Raw genomic sequence first — 8332 nt, 5'->3', positions numbered from 1 at the left:
GATATTCGCTCCTCCCGCCCTCACAAACTAATCGTGCTTTAACCCGCGGGGAAAGCGGTTTCCCTCCCGTCGCATCCGCCACGCATCGTCTCCTGAGTGGAATCGCTACCCTGCGTATGATTACCGCTTGCCTCCCATAAGTGGTGCGATCAATATCGCCCCGCCATGCAAACTATTTTCCCTGGCCATTAATCCCCGCGCATCTCTTCCGCCTGATAGCCGTCAAATCTGTCTGCCCATGATCCGATGGCTCATGTTTGTCCATTCCCGTTTCCTCCCGATGCCTCCCGCTAGAGATCCCCATCGTTCATTCATTTAACCCAATGACCGATTTTCTTCCTCCGCCTGTCCTGACTATCCACGTCCATAACCATTCTGTGCTCCCGAAAGACGAAGGTGGCCAGCTACCTGTACCCGGCGCAGTTACTCCTTAACAACTGCATTCAAGAGCAATATGGCTGAAGAACGAGAAGGACATGCCTCGAGCAGTGAATTCATTTAGCAGTTATGGAGCATTCTTTCATACGACACTTCACCCGCTCGAGATGGACAACAAAGCACCAGAGGATGTCAAATTAATTCATTGAAGCAGTCATATTGTAGCAGAGGCCCATTTTAGATAGTTAAAGTGGTTGGTGGCCAATTATGACCCTCCACGCGTAGAACAACAGCATATATTTGTAATGAAACTCTATATATACCCAGAAAATAGATGTAATCAGGGATGATGGTTGATGGTTGTTGTTTTTATGTAAGTTTCAACTTCTGGAGACTGTAACTACTGTGATACTTGCAGCGTCTGGTCTTCATTTTCAGCTAATACAAGCTTCTTTTGCTGTTAATTGCTCACTTTCCATTTCTACCCTTTTCTAGACTGTGCCGGTTATGCATTTATTCATGTGCTCTTGATATTTAGCATTAGAGGGGCTATCATCCCACCTCTGTGTTGAAGTCTAGTATGTATCATCGAATGTGTTATGTAGGTTTCTGTTTACTTAATGCCGGAGAGCTGTCATCCTGTCTGTGAATTAGGAAATATATTTGTATACCTCTTTACTGGTTGCAGCCGACCATCACATGGTCTTGTGCATCTGTTGGTGTGGTCATTATTATCCGTGTTCACCTAATCATCAAACTGTGAGTAATTGGTGGTTTAAAGCCTTGTACTGGGGGTGTTCACCCATGTCTGGAGTTAAGCATAGTAGAAGTGGTTATCTGGCTTGAATATGCATCATTCCTTCCATTCATCCATTTTTCCCAACATTAAGTTGAGTTTGTAATGTTCCCGAGCATCTCCGATATACAACCTAGGAGAGTTTCTTGGGGTGATAACATTAATTGGCGCCGTTGCTGGGGAGAGGAGATTGAAGCCCAGCTTCCCTGGGAGACGACACGGTTCTAGATTTTGATGATAGACAAGGTCTGGACATATTTCTGGTTGTAATCATCTATTTGGCGGCTCCACTGGAGGAAGACCAACCTTTGGCGACTCCACATCATAGTCCTAGCTCAGTTCGTGAGACACACTCAAAGAAATCCTCAGAAATCACTAGCTGTTCCAGTGCCTGACCTTGAGAAGATTGTTAAACCGAAGAAAACATCACAGAAAGGAGCATCAGGATCAAGTAAGCCCAAGAAATCTTATTTATCTCTGCAAGAGAAGATTATAGTTGAGAATATACAATTTGAATATTTAGAGCCTAGTGTTGCTAGTGAAGAAACACCTGCAAAGATTCATAAAGCTCCTCGTTCATTTAGTTCCCCTTTGGATCTCAGTCCAAAGAAAGTCTCCCATACATTCCATCATATTCCCTTGTCTCTGCCATCCATTACATTGCTTCAAACTACTCAATCTGTCAGTGTCCTTCCACATACCCCAGTCATGGCAGGACAACAAGCACCTACGAAGATGGAAAGAATTGTTGCTGCTAGGTATGGACCCCTGGTCTTGCCTGTTCCCTTGAATCCCATGTCTGCGGGAGAATATCAAAAATATATGCCCAAGTTTACTGGTATAGAGGGAGTAACAACAGAAGAACACCTTGAGGCTTTCTATAGTTATGCTGATAACTTAGATATAACAGAAAATGATGTGTGGATGAGAGTTTTTGTCCAGAGCCTTGATGAAGAGGCCAGAAAGTGGTTAAGAGAGCTAGCCCCTAGATCTATTGCTAATATTGAAACCTTAGATGATGCATTTTTGAAGCACTGGGGAGATAAAAAAGACTTGCTATATTACCATACTGAGTTTGGTAACCTGAAGAGAGAAAATGGGAAATCTTTGCCTGATTTTAATAAAAGATTCAATCGTATGTATAGTAAGATACTAGCTGAAGTAAAGACAACCCCTACCTCAGCTAAACTTATGCTAATGCATTTGACTCTGATTTCTACCTATTATTAAGAGAAAGACGATGTGCTACGCTGTCAGACATGTAGGATGCAGCCCTAGAAGTAGAGTCTAATATCATGGTTGCAGAAAAAATCAAAAGTCAAGCTGACAGAAGGAGGCAGAGAGGTCAGGCTTCTACTTCCTCTGCATCATCTTCTGATCCCAAATTTGATAAAATGAATAGAATGATAGAATCATTGGCTGCTAAGATATCTAAGCTGGAGGTTGAGTAGAACTCAGGAAAGACAAGGCAGCATAACACATTTTCTCCAAGAAACCCAAATCCTTTCAAAAGAGCAAATGAGTAATTACAAATCATTCAGAGGGGTGAGGAACCAAAAGAAGAATAGAAAGTTAAAGCTCCTTTTCAAAATGTAGTCATGGAGGAGGACCAACTTGAAGAAGAGGATGAAATTCATTGCATGGAAGATAAAGGCAGTGCTGCCTTTTTGACATTGGCTGCATACGAAGAATCATTGCTGCAGGAACAAGACAGTCAGGAGTGGGACAGAGAGGCTGTTATGCAAACTGGTGAGTAGCAATGATATAATCTGAGGTCAAATGCAAAAAATGTCAAGGAGAATCTTGCCCAAAGAGCTACTATCCAAACAGAGTCACAAAATATCAGACGGAGAAGACCAGCAACTGACCAATCATCCTCAAATCAACAACTCAAGAGGCAAGAGGTCCTGACAAGTCCCCTTCCCCTTTCAGCTTTGAAGCAGAAGTCCAAAAGTTAAAAATATTTGTGCCTCTGTTAGAACTTGTAAAGAGTGAAGTGTTTAGAAAGCCCATCCTTGAAGCTCTTGAGCTAAAAGCTACACAAACCTCCACTGACTCTGTCAATTTGCAAGATGACAAGCTTGCAATTGTGCTTAGCCCTATGGTCGAACTTGCTGATAATAATTCTCCCTCATTTTATGTCTCATTGACCATCCATGACAAAATCCTCCACAACTGCCTACTAGATACCGGGGCCAGCCACAATCTGATGCCTAAAGCTGTCATGGAAGAGTTAGGCCTTGATATCACTAGATCATATCATGATTTATTCTCGTTTGATTCAAGGAAAGTAAAGTGCCTAGGATTGATCAAAGACCCGGCCTTTACCCTAACCCAGTTGCCCATGAAGAGTATGATGATGGATATTGTGGTAGCAGATGTCCCTCCCAAGTTTGGCATGTTGCTGTCTAGAGGATGGATAAAGAGATTAGGTGGGACATTATAGAATGATCTATCTTATGCCACTGTCCCAGTTTTTGGAGGAGAAAACAGGAGATTGTACAGAGAAGCACAGTTGGCATACATCATCAGTGATGAGAAGAATCCTAATAATCATCCCATATATGCCATGGAAACTGATTTTGGAGCATGTATCCTCCAAATAGAGGAATCCCAGAAGGCCTCAATGTAGCTCAAGAAACCAACAAATCTGGCCGAGGGAGAGTAAGGATGTCAGGTTTGGGAAATGTTCTTTGATGGAGCATGTTCCAGGGAGACTGCAGGAGCAGGGGTGGTGCTGATATCTCCAGAGCAAGAAAGCACACATCTGTCTTTTAAGCTGGATTTTCAAGTCACCAACAATATAGCAGAATATGAAGCTCTGATATCAGGCCTTAACGCAGCTAAAGACAGAGGAATCAGAAGCATAAAGGTGTTTGGAGATGCTGATATGATCATTCAACAGGTAAACAAAACGTTTCAAGCAAAGCACCCAAGGCTGAAAGCATACAGAGATGAGGTATGGAAACTCAAAGATTCCTTTGATAATTTCTGTATTTCATATATCCCTAGAGCCAAAAATCAGCTTGCTGATTCCCTTGTTGTGTCTGCTAGCATGTTTATCCCTCCCATGCCTCCCAGACTAGTTTATGAAGTCCAAATGAAGTATAGGCCATCTTTGCCCGATAATGTTCACCATTGGAAAGTTTTTGATGATGATGATGAATTGAATAGGTTCTTGCAAGTCATTGGTGAATTCTCCAAAATGAAAATTGACCAAGAAAATGAAGCCTTGCAAGAAACTCCCCAATCCCAGTTTAGAAATAAGATTGGCAAAGATAACATTGTCCAACGTCCCAGTAATCATATTCCTAAGGGTTTAGTTCCATTAGAAAAGCTGTTTGACCAAAATGATGTGCCTTACAAAGCTGCCCAAAAAGAAGACCAATTTGCAGTCTGTAAGCATAATATAGGGGGTCCAGGTCAGCCCAGATACATAAACCTTTCTTCTCATCTATCTGCTGACCGAAGTTCTGAATACTGCAATTTAATGAAGCAATTTGCTGATGTGTTTGCCTGGGAATATAGTGACCTGAAAACATATGACAAAAAGATTATCTAGCATAAAATCCATTTAGAAAAAGACACCATCCCTTTCAAGCAGAAGCTGAGACCAATAAACCCTTTGCTCCTTCCTCTGATTGAAAAATAAATCAAAAAGTTGCTGGCTGCCAAAATCATAGTCCCTTTCAGATATTCAAAATGGGTAGCCAACTTGGAGGTAGTGAGGAAGAAAAGTGGAGAAATCAGACTGTGTGTTGATATCAGAAACTTAAACAAATGCTCTAAGAAAGACAACTATCCTCTACCCAAGATGGAGCATTTGCTGCAAAAATTCTCAGGAGCCAAGGCGATGTCTTTCCTGGATGGATTTTCAGGCTATAACCAGATTGCTGTACATCCAGATGACCAAGAGAAGACTGCATTCACCACTCCTTGGGGCACTTTTATGTATGCCAAGATGCATTTTGGGCTGATGAATGCTGGAGCTACCTTTCAGAGAGCTATGGATATAGAATTTGTGGGAGAGAAGGATAAATTTGTCCTTATCTACCTTGATGATATAACAGTATACTCCAGCAGCCATCATGACCATTTGCAGCATTTAAAGAAGGTGTTTCTGAAGTGCAGAAGGTTTGGGATTTCAGTCAATCCTAAAAAATCACAGTTTGCTTTGGAAGAGGGCAAGCTGTTGGGACATATTGTTTCTGCAGTAGGTGTCCGAATTGACCCAGAGAGAGTAAGAGCAATACAAACTTTGTTTGTCTCGAGATCAAATAAAGATATCCAGTCCTTTCTAGGAAAAATAAATTTTGTGAGGAGGTTTATCCGAAATTTTGCAGAGATGATGAAGCATATTACCTCCATGTTGAGAAAGGGGTTAGAGATAAAATGGACTGATTCAGCAAGAAGATATTTCGAGTCCATCAAGAAGGCTATTATGGAGGCTCCCACTTTAATAAGTCTAGATTACAACAAGGAGTTTCATATATTTTCTTTTACCTCTAATGACACCCTTGCAGTAGTGTTATTGCAAGCAGATGAAGAAGGTTCAGAGCATCCAGTGGCATTTTTTCAGCAAAACATTAAGGGATGCTGAACTGAGGTATGACATTATTGAGAATCAAGCATATGCTCTTATCAAATCTTTGAAAGCTTTCAGAGTTTACATTCTGCATTCAAAGATAAATGCATATGTACCCTCTGTTGCAATAAAATATGTCTTAACGCAACCTGATGCTGATGGAGGAAGAGCTAAATGGATTGCAAAGATGATTGAATTTAATATAGAACTGAAGCCCACTAAGCTTGTCAGAGGTCAGGGTCTTGCCAGACTATTAGCTGAAGAAAACTGTAGAACGTTGGACATAAATCTCATAAGCACAGATGCAGAAAATGGTCAAACAGAAGAAGAGGAAGTAGCTGAACCAGGGGGAAAGTAGTCATTGGCAGAAAATCTAGCTTCTTGTGATTGGTACTCTGCAATAGATAAATTATTGTTGAAGCTAGAAATCCCTCCAGGCTTAAGCACAAGTCAATCCAAAACTATTAAGCTTAGGGAAGCTAAATATTGCATTAATTAAAATCTGCTCTATTGGAGGGATCCATCTAGATTGCTTTTGAGGTGTCTGGACAAAGAACAATCAATGGAAGTTATGCAATAGTTTCATTCTAGCATGTGTGGAGGGCACCATTATTGGAAAACTACAACCCATAAAATCCTCAGAGTTGGGTACTATTGGCCCACCCTATTTTCTGATGTATTTTCATTTGTTAAATCTTGTGACAAGTGCCAAAGATTTGAAGGAAATCAACAGTTGATGTCCCTTCCCTTAAAACCAATACATGAAAAAGGACCTTTTCAGTAGTGGGGCTTGGATTTCATTGGAGAAATCAATCCACACTCCAGTGGCCAACACAGGTGGATACTAGTTGCCATTGATTATTTCACTAAGTGGATTGAAGCAATCCCTACCAGGAAGGCTGATCATAATGTGGTCATAAAGTTTTTGACATAGCACATCTTTACTAGGTTTAGATGTCCACATAAAATAATCATAAACAATGCAGCAGCCTTCAGAGTAAAAGAATTGGTGGAAATGTGTGATTCAATGGGTATTGAACTTGTTCATTCCAGCTCATATTATCCTCAAGGCAATGGTCTAGTAGAATCCTCTGACAAAAGCCTGATAAGGATAATCAAAAATCTGTTAGGGGACAACAAAAAGGATTGGGATTCTAAGCTCAAGTATGCACTATGGGCTGACAGAGTGACCATTAAGAAATCCACAGGGAATTCTCCATTCAAGCTGGTGTATGGCATTAAGGCTATATTCCAATTCAGTTAACTCTCCCTGTGGCGAAGTTCTTGCAACCAGAACAGAATGAGGAAGAAGACATGGAACTAAGGATCACTAATTTGGTAGAGGTACATCAAATCTGAGAACAACTGGTTGAAAAGGTTGCAGCACACCAGAAAAAGATCAAGGAAGCTTTTGACAAGAAGACAAAATCAGATAATTTTCAGGTTGGAGACTTGGTTTTGAAGTGGGATGCATTGAAGGAAAAGAAAGGCAATCATGGGAAGTTTGATGCTTTCTGGTCAGGGCCTTTTATCATTTCACAGATCTAAGGGAATAACACCTTCATACTGAAAAGTATGGGAGGAGAGGCAGTTTTTGATGGCCCAGTTAATGGGCGTTTTCTGAAAATTTATGTGATTTAAGGTCTTTTGGCCTTAAAATTGTAAATATTTGATTTTATTAGTCTTAGTGTAGGTTCAGTCAGACTCCATTCCCAATGGAACACTAGGAATTTTGTTAATTTGTTTTTCATCAGAAAGGCATTGATCTACAGGTTCTTGAGACCTCACAGGGAGGATCTCATCCCCAGAAGGAGCCAGTGTTAGCTCTACTACATGTTTGAACATTTTGAGGGTCAAATGCAGGCTCGTCCGTGCTACTGCTGTTCAAGTAAAGCCTGTATCAGTCATACTCCTCGCTCCCCTTACTCTTCTCACACTCCCATAACCTCCCCGCTTTCCCTGTTCTCCTCCAAAACTTAGCATAAACCCGCTTTCCTTCAGGTCCCCGGGAAAAAAGTTTAAATCCATAAGACCGTGATCACATGACTGCGTGCTGATCGCAAGCTCTCTCCTGTCACATCAGTCGGAAGCCTGTACGATCAGATCCGCGCCATCCGATCCTCTCCACCGTGATCAGACGACATTCTCTCCTCCCGCCCTCGCAAACTAATTGTGCTTTAACCCACGGGGAAAGCAATTTCCCTCCCGTTGCATCCACCATGCGTCGTCTCCTAAGTGGAATCAATACCCTGCGTACGATTACCACTTGCCTCCCATAAGCGATGCGATCAATACCGCCCCGTTGCACAAACCATTTTCCCCAGCCGTTAATCCTCGTGCATCTCTTCCGCCCGATAGCTGACGGATCTGTCCACCCACGATCCGACGGCTCATGTTTGTCCATTCCTGTTTCCTCCCGATGCCTCCCACCGAGAGATCCCCTGCCGTTCATTCTTTTAACCCAATGACCGATTTTCTTCCTCTGCCTGTCCTGACTATCCACGTCCATAACCATTCTGTGCTCCCGAAAGACGAAGGTGGCTAGCTACCTGTACCCAACACACTTACTCCTC

Source organism: Pinus tabuliformis, chromosome 1_2 (assembly GCF_031772625.1).
Source record: "Pinus tabuliformis cultivar Carrire ecotype Pingquan chromosome 1_2, CPIR1, whole genome shotgun sequence".
NCBI lineage: Eukaryota > Viridiplantae > Streptophyta > Pinopsida > Pinales > Pinaceae > Pinus > Pinus tabuliformis.
Note: the sequence above shows the minus strand (reverse complement) of the source record.